This window comes from Theobroma cacao, chromosome 10 (assembly GCF_053813885.1).
Source record: "Theobroma cacao isolate CCN51 chromosome 10, ASM5381388v1, whole genome shotgun sequence".
Classification (NCBI taxonomy): Eukaryota; Viridiplantae; Streptophyta; class Magnoliopsida; order Malvales; family Malvaceae; genus Theobroma; species Theobroma cacao.
Window position 1 is genome coordinate 21,616,417 of NC_142648.1, and position 13,140 is coordinate 21,629,556.

Genomic DNA, 13,140 nt, shown 5'->3' on the forward strand with positions numbered 1-13,140 from the left:
TTTCACAGTGATTTTCCTTCCATCTACCAAAATGCCATCACCTTGATTAACAATGCGTCTCTAGTCATGTTCATACTGAAATCTCACAAAAGCAAATTTAGAGAACCTATTCTGAATATTACGAGGAACAAAAACATCAACAACCACCCTAAACTCATCAAACACTGATTTGATACTCGGCCATGACATCCCTATTGCCAAATTATCCATATATACTGAGAATAACGATCTCCTTCACCATGCCAATTCAAAAAATCCACAAATCCTAATGCCCTAAAACCCTTGTTGCCTATTACCCATAGCTGCTGATCCATCTCCTCCATGCTTACCTACAAAAAAGCTCTCAACTCTCTCTCTCTCTCTCTCTCTCTCTCTCTCTCATTGTTTTTATATATAGGTTTAATGGTGATTTATTCGTTAAATATTTTGTTAATTTTTTGTATTGAATGTAATAGTTATATCATAGACTTAAAAGGTTATACTGTTATTGTGATTTCTACTTGAACATGTAATTTTATTTTTAAAAAAGAACTCTTTTACTATTCATTTGTTTGTCTTTATTTGACTTTAATGGTCAAACTAATTCAACTTTGGCCATTTTATTTTAAAATGTTATGTGAGTTTATATTTTAAGAGGATAATATTTCAAAAATTTTGAATTCAGTATCATAGAAGGAGAAAAATTTTATCAAATTACAAAATGTCACATGTCCTTCAAAATTAGTAAATTGAAGAATTTTTTTAAAAACAAATTATGTATCGCCATATGAACTTGATGACACCATTTAAACTAGTTATATTATCAATTTTAAAATAATTAATTTTTTGACTAGTTATTTAAAAGACACATAATTAAACTAGCTTTAACTATACCCAACCAAAGCGAAAAAAACATTAAAATTCACCCATGAGTAGTTATTAAAAAATTGCGAAATAATACTCTGAGCCAACATTTACAAGTCTTTTACCTTTTCAAGATTTATTCCAGGATTTATTCCAGGATCTCCAAAAACTTGTCATGAGAAATTATTAGGAAAATGAACAATAACCAACTTTGCACAGTATAAAAACCTTAACTTAACAATGGACGGAGAGTGATGGTTTTCTAGAGAGGGAAGAGTTTGGTTTTCACCTTAATTTTTTTTTAACTAGAAGTGTAATTTTTTTGAAAGATCTTAGGACTTTTTTTATATAAATTTTTTATCAGGTAATTTGCTAAATTTATTTAGAACTCCAAGTGTATAATTATCAAGTAATTATTTTTAATTTACCTAAATAAAAGAATAAAGCATACTCATATATAAACAGGATGATTGTCATGAGTGTTATGCCTTAAAATCCAACAGACATATTTTCCATTTCGATCTTGTAAACATGAGAAAAAATAATAGAAAAAGTTACTTTGTAAAATTCTGGAAATCTATGCTGTACATAAAATGCTATACTCAGAACATGAAAAAACACAAATCAACACTATTCTAATAATTCCATGGGTTTCTTTTTTCTTGTTTAAAAGATATTTAATTTAGTTTAAAGACCATTCAATTTATTGACGAGTGCCCTGAAGATGACAATACTGTACGCTTCTTTGCACCTCTTGTTCACCCTTATGGTTCAAATTTGTTTGTTTCTCTTTCTTTCATAATTATTTAATGAATCTGAGCTTTACCCAGACTTGTCCGAAGAATTTTGGCTAGCAATTTTGCAATCAATGGGCTGCTATAAGGTTTTTGATCACAAGAAAACAAGTTGCTTAAGGCACCTAGACTAGAGTCAAGAGAAGAGGTTTTTAACGTCAAAGTTAAGAGTTAATGTAAAGTTTAGTTAGGAGTGAATTTGAGATAAAAAGAAAATTTCCTTGTTTTTATATATGAAGCAAGCAAACCAATGAAAGAAAGCTGGAAACTTCCTCCTACACTATCATGTGTGCCAACCTTGACTTAAAGGTCGCTGCGTAAGCTATGGGTTAGCATTCAGTCGTGACGATGGTCGGATGGGATGGTGCCTATATAATGAATCATTATTTGAGCACCATATTGTCTACTCTACCCATCAAGAAATGGATGCCAATCCTTGCCTACTAGTTTTCAAGTTGATCTTCGGCCTCGGCCTCTTACTTTCACATACCACTCATGTAGTTGAGGCTAACGAGGCTGTTTCTGCTCCTTCCTCTGCTGACGCTAATGTTCCTTCCTTCGATTTCCCATATAAGTTTAAGGCTGTGTCCAAAAGGCTGAAATCTCCCCGATTACGACCACCACCTCCGCCTACTACTAATCCGTATGTTCACACCGGAAGACCACCTATGCACCCGTACAAGTACAAGAGTCCCCCTCCTCTACTGCCACGCTCGCCATCACCACCACCACCACCACCACCACCATCACCTTTGCAACCACCGGTGTAACATTAGCTAGCTTCTGTTAGTTAATAAAATATAATAGAAACTATATATTTTCAAACTTAATTTTATGTGCCTAATAGCTATTCCTTCACTATTATTTCTGTTTCTTGGATGAAGAACAGAGATGGAAAGTCCTTGGCTACACAATTCTACTTGAATAAAATTGAGTCTCTGCTCCAAGATTTTACCAGATTTGTTTCTCGCATGTCTTTCCTGAGAAGCGAATTTCTTCGCGCAAGCTTCTTGGAAGATGATGGCTGCCGCCAGAGCAGAAGATTGGATTTTCCTGTGTTTTTTGTTCGTGCCGTGCTTTCAATTTTGTGACCAACTTTTACAGATTAATGCAATATGTAGGACTTAAACTTCATTCTTAGAAAAAAAAAAAAAAAACAAAAGCACAGACACGCAACAAATGAGCTTATTAACTAGTTATATAGACTTTTATTATTCAACACTCGAATCGTACTAGTAGTTACCGTAGAGAAAATATCAAAGAAAGAATGTTTTTTAGGGTCCCTCTCCCAGGTTTTCCTTTAGAGGGTTTTGTATTGTCTTTGAGCAAGTTTTGCCCCTTAGGAACTGGGTCTCTTGAGGGTCTTCTCACGTTGCGCTTTCTGTTTTGATTTAAGTCTTTCTTAGGAGTGACATCTGAGTAGTTGGAGGATCTATGGTGATTGATAAGTATTGTGTGGCAGATAATCTTAGAATGATATTCTTCTCAGTACACATAGGCTCACTTGTTGCAGACACTTGGGCAGAATTCATTTCCATCCTTTGTTTTCTCTGTCAAATGTAGCTGTAGTTGGTAGTTGGTTGACTTAGAACAATGCAACCCAATGTCTTACGCAGATTTCGGTACCTAATGCCAGGTTATGTTAGATATTTTTGGATCCTTGCTAATGCTGAGTTATGTTAGATATTTTTTATCCTAAGCCTTGTATCACTATATAAAAAAACACCAAAAAAGGAAAAGATCAAAGTAGAAATGATAATTTACAAATGGAAATAAATAATTTAATTTATTAAATGTTTAAAACTTTTAAGATGTTAAAGCACAATACCTTTCAAAGACATACTTCCATGGATAATGGACATGTCAATCGGCCTTAACCTCATAAGATAATTGAATTGGCAAATACTCTGTGGAGTCAAAAAATCTCAAAACCTTACAATCACAATAAAAAAGCAAGGCTTCTTCACATACTCCAATATGAAAAACTTGACATATTCCATGTAGTAAAGACATGATAATCATCCATGAATGCTCTACCCAGATATCATACCATATAAAAGAAAACCATTTATTGGCCTTTTAGACCAACATTTATAACTTCCCCCTTGCTTTGTCCTTGGCTTATTCAAGGTAGAATTGTTATCAAATCTCCCTAAAGAATGCTTCCCAAGTGTGAATGATCACTCCCCAAAGCTTGTCATTACATTGTCACTTCAACCACAGCAAAACTGCATACACTAGGTACATTACAACAATGTAGGTGCACAAAACATTCTCCATGATCCCCATGGCTTGAAAATGTTGTTCTAGACTCCTCAACAAATTATCGATCTCCTTGGCCTCCCTTTGGTTTCGAAATTACTCAGATTTGGGCCCCCTTCAATCGAGCCCCCATCTGGTTAAGAGACACACGACCCCTTTTGGTTTCCTTAAGGGCAACAAGCTCATCCTTGAGCTCACATGCCTCATTCCTCAACCTTCCAACATAGCCTCCCACTAGTTCAACATGTCTACCAACTCATTAAAAGTCGACTACACCTCACCTCGAAGCTCGTCCTCTTTAAATCCCAACTTCTCAATGTTGGCCTCGACCTTTTCAAACTTGTCCCTCATTTCTCTCAAAAAACCTCCACATTGGACATCAAACTGTCTAAAGAAGGTAGCATGTATCGCAGACTAGACTTGTTTCAGTTGGCTATGCCCTAAGTCTCTTTTATCTCCTGAATGGGTGTGGACTAGTTAGCTTTTGAATTCATTTCTCTCTTTCGCCGATAGACTTGCTCTTATACCACCAACTGCATATTGAAACTTTAGCTCAACTCTGTGTGCCCTTTAACTTTACAATACGTCTCTCATCGGGTTCAAGTCAGCCTCGAAACCAACAAAACTAATAAGAACACAAAAGTTTTTGAAGCAACACAAAAGTAGCAAAAATAAGAGAATAAAGCATGAGAGAAATGAGTTTTTATTCTCAAATTTGGTGTACTTTAGAAATGAACATAATTGCTATTTATAGGCATGGCTAGTCTCTTTATCTAACTTATTTACAATTCAAATTTAAAATAAATAGCTAAGACATTCATATTTAAATATGAGGAAATTGTGGGAAATGACCTTCGTAGTAAGGTGACTTCAAAAATGATCGTCTTTATATTTTTAACTGTTTTTAGCTAATTTGTGGCATGACTTGACAAGAATACCCTTTAATCCAATTAATCCAAATGAAGGTGTGTCTCAGTTTCTTTCTTTCTACTCTCCCACCATTCAGCTTAAAATTCCAAAATTAAATCTCGATTTAGATTTAGCTATCCCTCCGCCCAGCTCTCCAACACTATCGAGGTCTATATCAGCAGCCATCTTTCTCATGATCCCAAAGTGCAGAGATGACATCAAGGTATTTGTTTGGGTTCTTGCGTTTATATAGGGTTATTCATAGAACGAAAAAGTTGATGGGTAAATTATATGAGTTTGGAAACTTAAATCTGGCTGGGGGTAACGAAATCAATCAGTTTATAGGCGATGCGTGAATATTTCTTAGGCATTGAGTCATTGGATATTATGGTGGATAACTGGATATTAGGAATCGTAACCTGTTTATTTGGCATTAGGTTCCTGAATATTTGTTGAGCATGGCATGAGTTCTTTATAGGCATTAAGTGACTGAATATTACCTAACTGAATATTTATTGAACATTGCGCTAGTTCTTTATAGGCATTACATGACTGAATATATGTTGAGCGTTGCGTGAAAGTTAATACGTGACTGAATATTACCTGACTAAATATTTGTTGAACATTGCATGAGTTTTTTATAGGCATTACGTGACTGAATATTTGTTAACGTTGCGTGATAGGCGTTACATAACTTAATATTACGTGACTGAATATTTGTTGAGCATTGCGTGACCTATTTGTAGGCATTGCGTGACTTTAGCTACCTAATGCTGAAGGTGATTCTCTACTGATTATCTTCAATAACCTAATAAGCTCTAATGTAATTCTTGAAGTTTATATATAATTTCATAATTGTATAGTAACAATAGTATTAGATTTTGGTTGCTCTACCATAATGCCTAAATTAAAAAAAAAAAAAAAAAAAGAGGAAACGATAACGAATTTCTTGAAAAGGAGAAAAGAGATAACATTAAAATCCTTTTTGATTAGTGACAAAGAGAGAAAACCTTTAAGTTGCTTTTTATTAAGAAATTCTTGAAAAATGATGTTTGGCCTAGCTTTTACTTTTAAGAAGTAGATAAAATGAAAGAGCAGGCTGAACAGGTACTTAATAACCAATTCAGCCCCCTTTCATTGCACTAATATGGTTGTAGAAAACGAAGAGTCAGCTTTCATGCTTATAAATAAAGGGAACCATTAACCATTTAAATCAAATTCAATTATCTTAATCAATCTCAAATAATTAAAAAATGATCTCTAGAGATCCAAGAGTCGAGAAGGGGAAAGAGGCAGCCTCCGAAGAGAATAAGGTGCCTTTGAGTGTGAGGGACTAGTTGCACATATTCTTGAGTGTGAGGGACCAGTTGCACATATTCCAGCAGGAGATTCAAGTCCTCATCGACAACCTGATGCAAAGGACTTTTGACCTGGAGGCTGCCATCCTAGGCAATGAAAAGATTCTCGTTGAGATAAAGTTCAAAGTAGATGAACTTATGGAGAAATGAACTACGGTTCATTTTTTTTATATCATTTCCTTGTATTTTCGGGGGGTCTTTTTAATAAAATTTGAATAAAATTTATAATAATTTTTATTTTCATTGAGCACATATTTTGTTGAGTTATTTTCTTCGTTTAAGTTATATTATGCTGAATAACTTCATGAGTGGATGTTAGGCATTGGGTGACCTATTATTAGGTATTGGGAGAGTGGGTTATACACGGCCCGTGAATTGTGCTATGCATATCTTCTATCGAGGTATTGCGTGAGTGGTTTGTATGTATATGGAATAAAGTACTTATGGTGACGTGTTGTTATGTATTGCGTGACGTTGGGCCAGTACATGATTGTTTAAGTTGGCATAACGTGAGTGGATATTAAGCATTGATTGACTTATTATTAGGTATTGCGAGATTGGTGGTGTGTGACTAGTGTAATTCACCTCTTGTTTAGAGGCTTATTATTCATTGGGTGACTTATTCTTAGGTGTTGCGAGCATGGCGGTGCGTGACTGACTTGTGCAATTCATGTGTTGCTTTGAGGCTTTTGTTTAGTAGTTTTTTAAGTAGTGCGTGACTGGTTTTTATATATTGCATTACCTATTGTAGCAAGAGTGGTGGCGCGTGACTTGTGCAATTCATGTGTTGTTTTGAGGCTTTTGTTTAGTAGTTTTTAAGCTTGCGCATATGTATGGAGTCTGACCGTGGATTACTTATGCAATTCACCTCTTGTCTTTTAGGTGGTAACGCTTTTTCTCTACTTCGCTCGCAGCAAAAGGTTCAAAACCCCTCAATAAGTAATCCACGGTCAAACCCGACACATATGTGCCCTATGGGAATGCATTCCACTCTTCGTTGTTCTCAACTAGCGACAACAACCATGGAACCACAGATCGTCTGTAGTCTTGACCGAATAAAACATTGGTCGCTATCAAGACAAGGGCCATCTTGCTCACGTCTCCCTCCTGCTGAAACTGCCTTCCCTTGATCGAATCTAAAACCTATTGGATCTTCACCTCCTTCCCCGGTCCCTAATATCTTAGGTGAATTCTTGAAACAAAATAATTAATCCAAGTGTGGAGCATGGATTATTAAGTAAATCAACATATTTACATTAAAGCATTACAGTTGACCCCAAATAATACAGAATGAACCCATGCAGATAAATTTCATGCAGTTATGACACTCGTGCAATTTCCTACAACAATAGCCACGCAATGCCTAATCAATTAGTCACGCAATTACTAACATTAAATCACGTAATTCTAAGAACAACTAATCGAATCACACACACACTAACTAATAACATAGAAATCAGTCACGCAATGACCTATCAATCAGTCATGTTAAGTTGAACCCTTTTTCAATCACGCAACCCCAACGTGACCCCATGCCAAAATCCACTCACGCAAAAGGTGCCAACCATCTAAGCACGCCTCACTCACGCAATATCCAAATCCTCAACCGAATTCCTAACACAAACATATCAACCAGTCACGCATGGCCGGTCACCTTTCCAACCCTAAACACCAACAATACCACCTTCATGTTTATATTCAAAAATTTCAAACAACAAAAATATCAATATGAATGTGCAATATGTATAGGTTTATGCTCAAAAACCTTAAACCTAAACATGAACAATAACCATTCTGTCAAAAACCTTCACATGGTTGAAAATAAAATAAAAAAATTCATAAAAAAATATTATACCTTTCTCAGCGTAATGTCCACTTCCTCACACTGCTCAATATGTGAACTACCTTTGTGCGAATAATAACCACTCCAAAAGGCTCCTACCACTGCCAAAATGCTCGAAAATTGAACTGTCAATGAATGCTTTTACAAACTTGCTTCTGAGGATATGTACGGTCTCTCGATGAAACCAAAGAGTTGTGGTCCACATAAAAGACACACTTGACCCATTAATAGGTTTCGGGTTGAGGCACGAAGCCTAGCGAATGGGTCGGTTTCATTAAGGATAATTTTGTCCAATTTTTTTTTCTCTTGGTTAAAAACAGTTAAAATTATAAAGATAATCATCCTCAAAAACGCCTTATACCTAAAACCCATTTAAGAAAAGGACTCTTTAAATATTCACACTATCTACATTCATATTTGAAGTACATCTTATCTATATTTTATTTTGAAATACATCAACTCATCTAAGCTTTCAAAAGGGTGTGCAGACATTACTACGCTTATTGCACAAATTTGTTGGATCTACTATCTATTGGGTTAGTTGGTTGGCTTGCTTATAGTATTGGCTTGTCTAAACTGTTGGTCTACTTAAGCTATTGGCCTATTTGAGCTACTGGCTTGCTTGGTTGCTGAGGGTCAAGCCGTAACCAATTTAGAGTTGTTGGGGGCCAAATTCGACCTTTCATTGATTATCAAAGACCATGGCTGACAAGTGAAGAAGAAAAAGAAAAAGAAAATTTTGTAAAATCTTTATTATTATTTCTTTTATTTTAAAATTTTAAATCAAAATTATAATATTATAAATTAATATTTCAATAAGAAAAAAGTAAAAGATCAAAAGTCGTACTTGATTTGTCGGAGTGAAGAAATTTTGAAATTTGTGACAATTTTAGACTTTTTGTTTGCTTTTATCTCCTAAATCTTTAGTTAAAATATTGTAATTTAGAATAGTTTTTGCCTTTTGAAAACAAATTAAATAATCAAATAAAAATGGAGAAATTGATTTTCTTTTATTATTATATTTCTTTTTCTCACAATTCATTTTTCCATTCTTTAGTTTTTCCTTTTTAAGATATTAAACAACTTATAATTTATAATAATTTGACCAAAAAAATTATTGACTATAAAATTTTAACAAATTTAATTTTTATTTTTTAAAAAAAAAATTACAACTACTAGCATAAAAAATAAGATATTAGTGTGCATGTGTGTATATAAACATATATATATATACATATAATTTATATATATATATATATATATATATATGAATCTGTCTAGAAGACTCTTTTATTTGTAAATTAAGAATGGAGCTGACTTTTTATGTGCTTGGACAAGATTGAATTTCTTTGGACTTGATTATCAATTTTAGAAATTATACTCGAACAATAAAATTTTTAAACTCCACAGACAAAATTAAACGATTGCTATGTATTCAATATTTTTTTTTTGAAAAATATGCTTTTATTGATATTAAAAGGAATAAGCTAAAATGTGTTGGCTTATTCAAGTACATAAGAAATAGAAAGAAGAAGTGATAAACCCATGCCAATTTGGAGAAGCTAGATTTGGAAGTGTCCAGCTCCAATAAAGAAGCATACAATGCTGCCCACTTCTTGCACTCAGTGACAATACTAGCTGTCCAGATTTTACTGTCCCTGTTCTTGCAATCCAGCTTTTCTACTCACATTCCCTTCATTGAATGTCTCCTTTGTCATTAGGAGTCTCCGAACTAATTCTCAAGCAAATAAATGAATGAAATCAAATCCCTTCCACTTTGCATATCCATTTCCACAGTGGAGTTCCCAATCCAACTTTGAATTAAATCCCACATCCCAATAACTCTCTTCTAGCCTGTAACTTCATCACTCAAAATGTCACTGCCCATTTAAAAAAGAGATCTTATTCATGTTCAGATCACAAAATATTAATCACGTATCCTAGTCCAATCCCCATATTGTGGCGTGTTTGGCTTGCAAACAGAACTCCTATGAGTGCAAACATAATACGGACCAGCAGTGGATTAGGATTGATTCACAGGTTGCTGAATATTTCTGTTTGCGTTTGAGAAAACCTGTAGCAAGTCTCCATGCCTCTAAACTCCTGATTAAGCCAAGAGATCAGCATCCTTATTAGCTTCACGTAACACGTGTTTACATGTTTTAGACTGTCCATGCACGATAGTCACTCCCTCATTCTCCATGGGGCATCAAGAGGTTTCATTGTCCAAGCCACTGCATTTCTTGAATTGGTTTTAATCCACAAATCAAAATCACGAAACCATTCAGAGGTCGTAAAGATAATGAAAGCTTTCCTAATAACTAGTATTTCGGCTAAAGTAGAGTCGCTTCTACCAAACATTGTATTTTCCTTTGCTGCAATTAACAAATCTTCATAATAAGAAAAATGATTGAGGATTATTGGGTGTCACCCATTTAAAGTTCCATTCTGCACACCACATACTCCATACCTTCCACGATTCAATGCAAGTAAAAAATAGGTGACTAACAGTTTCACTGTTTTGTTCGCAAAGTAGATAGATTGTCTGCTCTTCTCCAATTAATGGTCTTTTGGAAAGTTCATGTTTCACTGCTATCTTCCCCCACATAAGTTGCCAAATCAAAATCTCGACTTTACAAGGGGCAAACCCCTTCCACACCTTTTGCTAAAGCTCTGCGTTGTCATATTGCATGATTATCACAAGTCGATAAAAGGATTTCGAGGAGAACATACCACTTGTTTTAGGTTTCCAAAACACCCCATTTGGCATGGAATCACTAATAATATGCTCTCTTAAGTAACTCCACAGTCGAGTCCATTGTTCAAATTCCCACCCGAACAATTAGCTGTGAAGTTCAATTTTCAACTGCCAAGTATTATTCTGCCATTCTCCAAAATCCCATATATCCTACCCTTTTTGTTAGTGGACAATGCAAAAAGAAGTGGTAATCCATTCTTGAGAGCAATTTCGTCCATCCATTTATCATGCTACAATGCTATGGAATACCCATTACCTACAACAATTCCAAGACCAGTTGAAACCTACAAAAAGAATTTGTTACTAGGTGAAAGGGGAGAAATAATATTTTCTCAAAGATTAAAGCTTTTACAAGTAATAGCAGCATTGGGCAAAAGGACATTTGGCTCATAGTCATTCTTTGCTATCAAGATTTTTGTCCGTAGACTATCTTTCTTGTTCTCAGATCTCTCCAACCATTTGTTGAGTAAAGCCCGATTCTTTGTTTCTAGATCAAACTGTCGAAGAACGCCCATATCTTTGTCTTGGCAAATTACATTCTAATTAGCATAATGAATTCCCCTATTTGTACAATTACCATCCCAAAGAAATCTCCATTGAATTTCGTCCAATTTAATTTTAACCACTTGAAGCATCTTGAATAGTGATATGAAAAAATAAGCAAACTACTTAGCACAGATTTTATTAAAGTGACTCAGCCTCTAATTGAAAGCATTTTAGTTTTCCACCCATTCAATTTAGTCTCAAATCGATCTAGCGCAAGTTTCAATAGTTTTCTAGAAGCTTGGGCAACCCCTCAAGGAAGTCCCAAATAAGTAGTTAAGAATTGGCCTACCTTACATCGAATTCGTTCTACCCAAATTCCAAGTAGCTCTGAATTGATGCCTATCCCAAAGAGATTGCTCTTCTTAAAATTAATCTTCAACCTCAAAACAATCTAAAAAGCATCTTAACACTCTTTTTAAAGTAAGTAAACATTCCAAATTAAGTTTCACAAAATAAAAAAAAATGTCATCAACATATTGTAAATGTAAAAGACTCAAACCTCTTTTACTAATGGGAATACCATTGCAAATTTGTTCTGGCCTCCGACCTCTACCTTTACCATGAGACAACTAAAAGCTTCAGCAACTATATGTTGAACAAGAAAGAAAATTGTGGGCACTCTTGACCAAAGGCCTCATTGTAATTTAATAAGTTTAGTAGGTGAGCCATTAACATGGATGGAGACTAAGACTATAGTGACGCACTCCATAATCCAATTACCCCATCTCCTTTCAAAACTATTATATGTTCATTTAATTAATAGTTTCAAGTACTATATTCTAATAAAACATGTATCACTCTCTATTCTTACTTGTACAATTTAAAAACCTCATCATCGATGTATAAAATAATTTTTCCAAATCTAAAGCTAATCCAAACCAAATCCAATTCCAAATTTTGGGGAGGAGGATAATTAAAAGGTCCATTGACAATATATAAAAAAACAATTATAATGGAATCATTTTTAAAGTTTTTTCAGCAAAAATTATTCTCCTCCTCTGCCTTGTTTCCAAGCTTTTATATCTAATTTTCATTATCACCAACGTTGCTCTCAAATCACCAGTAATCATATTTCAATAATTCAATTAACCCGCATGTCAGCAATACAATTAAAACATTGTCTTAAACCAACAACACTAACTATAGTTGCTCTACGAGCAAAGCAAAATTAGAGTTTGCAATTTTGGACACTACGCCTCAACACACAGCATAAGAAGACTCGAAGTTAAACGGAATTTAGTTTTATCGTGTTTCGTATCTTAATCATGTCAACACATTTAAGACATAAAAATTTTTATGCCTTTTAAAGATGTCAAATACGGTTCATACATTTAAATCTATTTAATTAACCGTGTTTAACTCGTATAAGTGGACACGTTTATTAACCTATTTAAGTTTAATAGTAAAAGATTATTTTATTGTGATAATGGATTTTATAGATGTTATTTATGTTAAATTTTATTATATTTGATTATATTATTAACTTGTTATAAATGGTTTTATGATTATTGATTTTAAATTTAAATAATAAAATTATATTTTCATTGAAAGTATTTAAATTTAATCATGTATTAATTAATCACGTTAATCATGTTAAAATTATATCATGTTAAGCCTTTAATCGTATCATATAAAATTTAAACCTACATGTTTAATAAACGAGTTAACGATATTGGATCGTATTACATGATTATTAAATGTATTCGTATATGTATTTCAGATCTTGACAATTAATTAATCGTATTATGTCCATGTTTACCTATATAACTGTTAATACTTGTGTTTATACAATAATAGTAAAACACAATAACAAAAATTGTCAAGTCT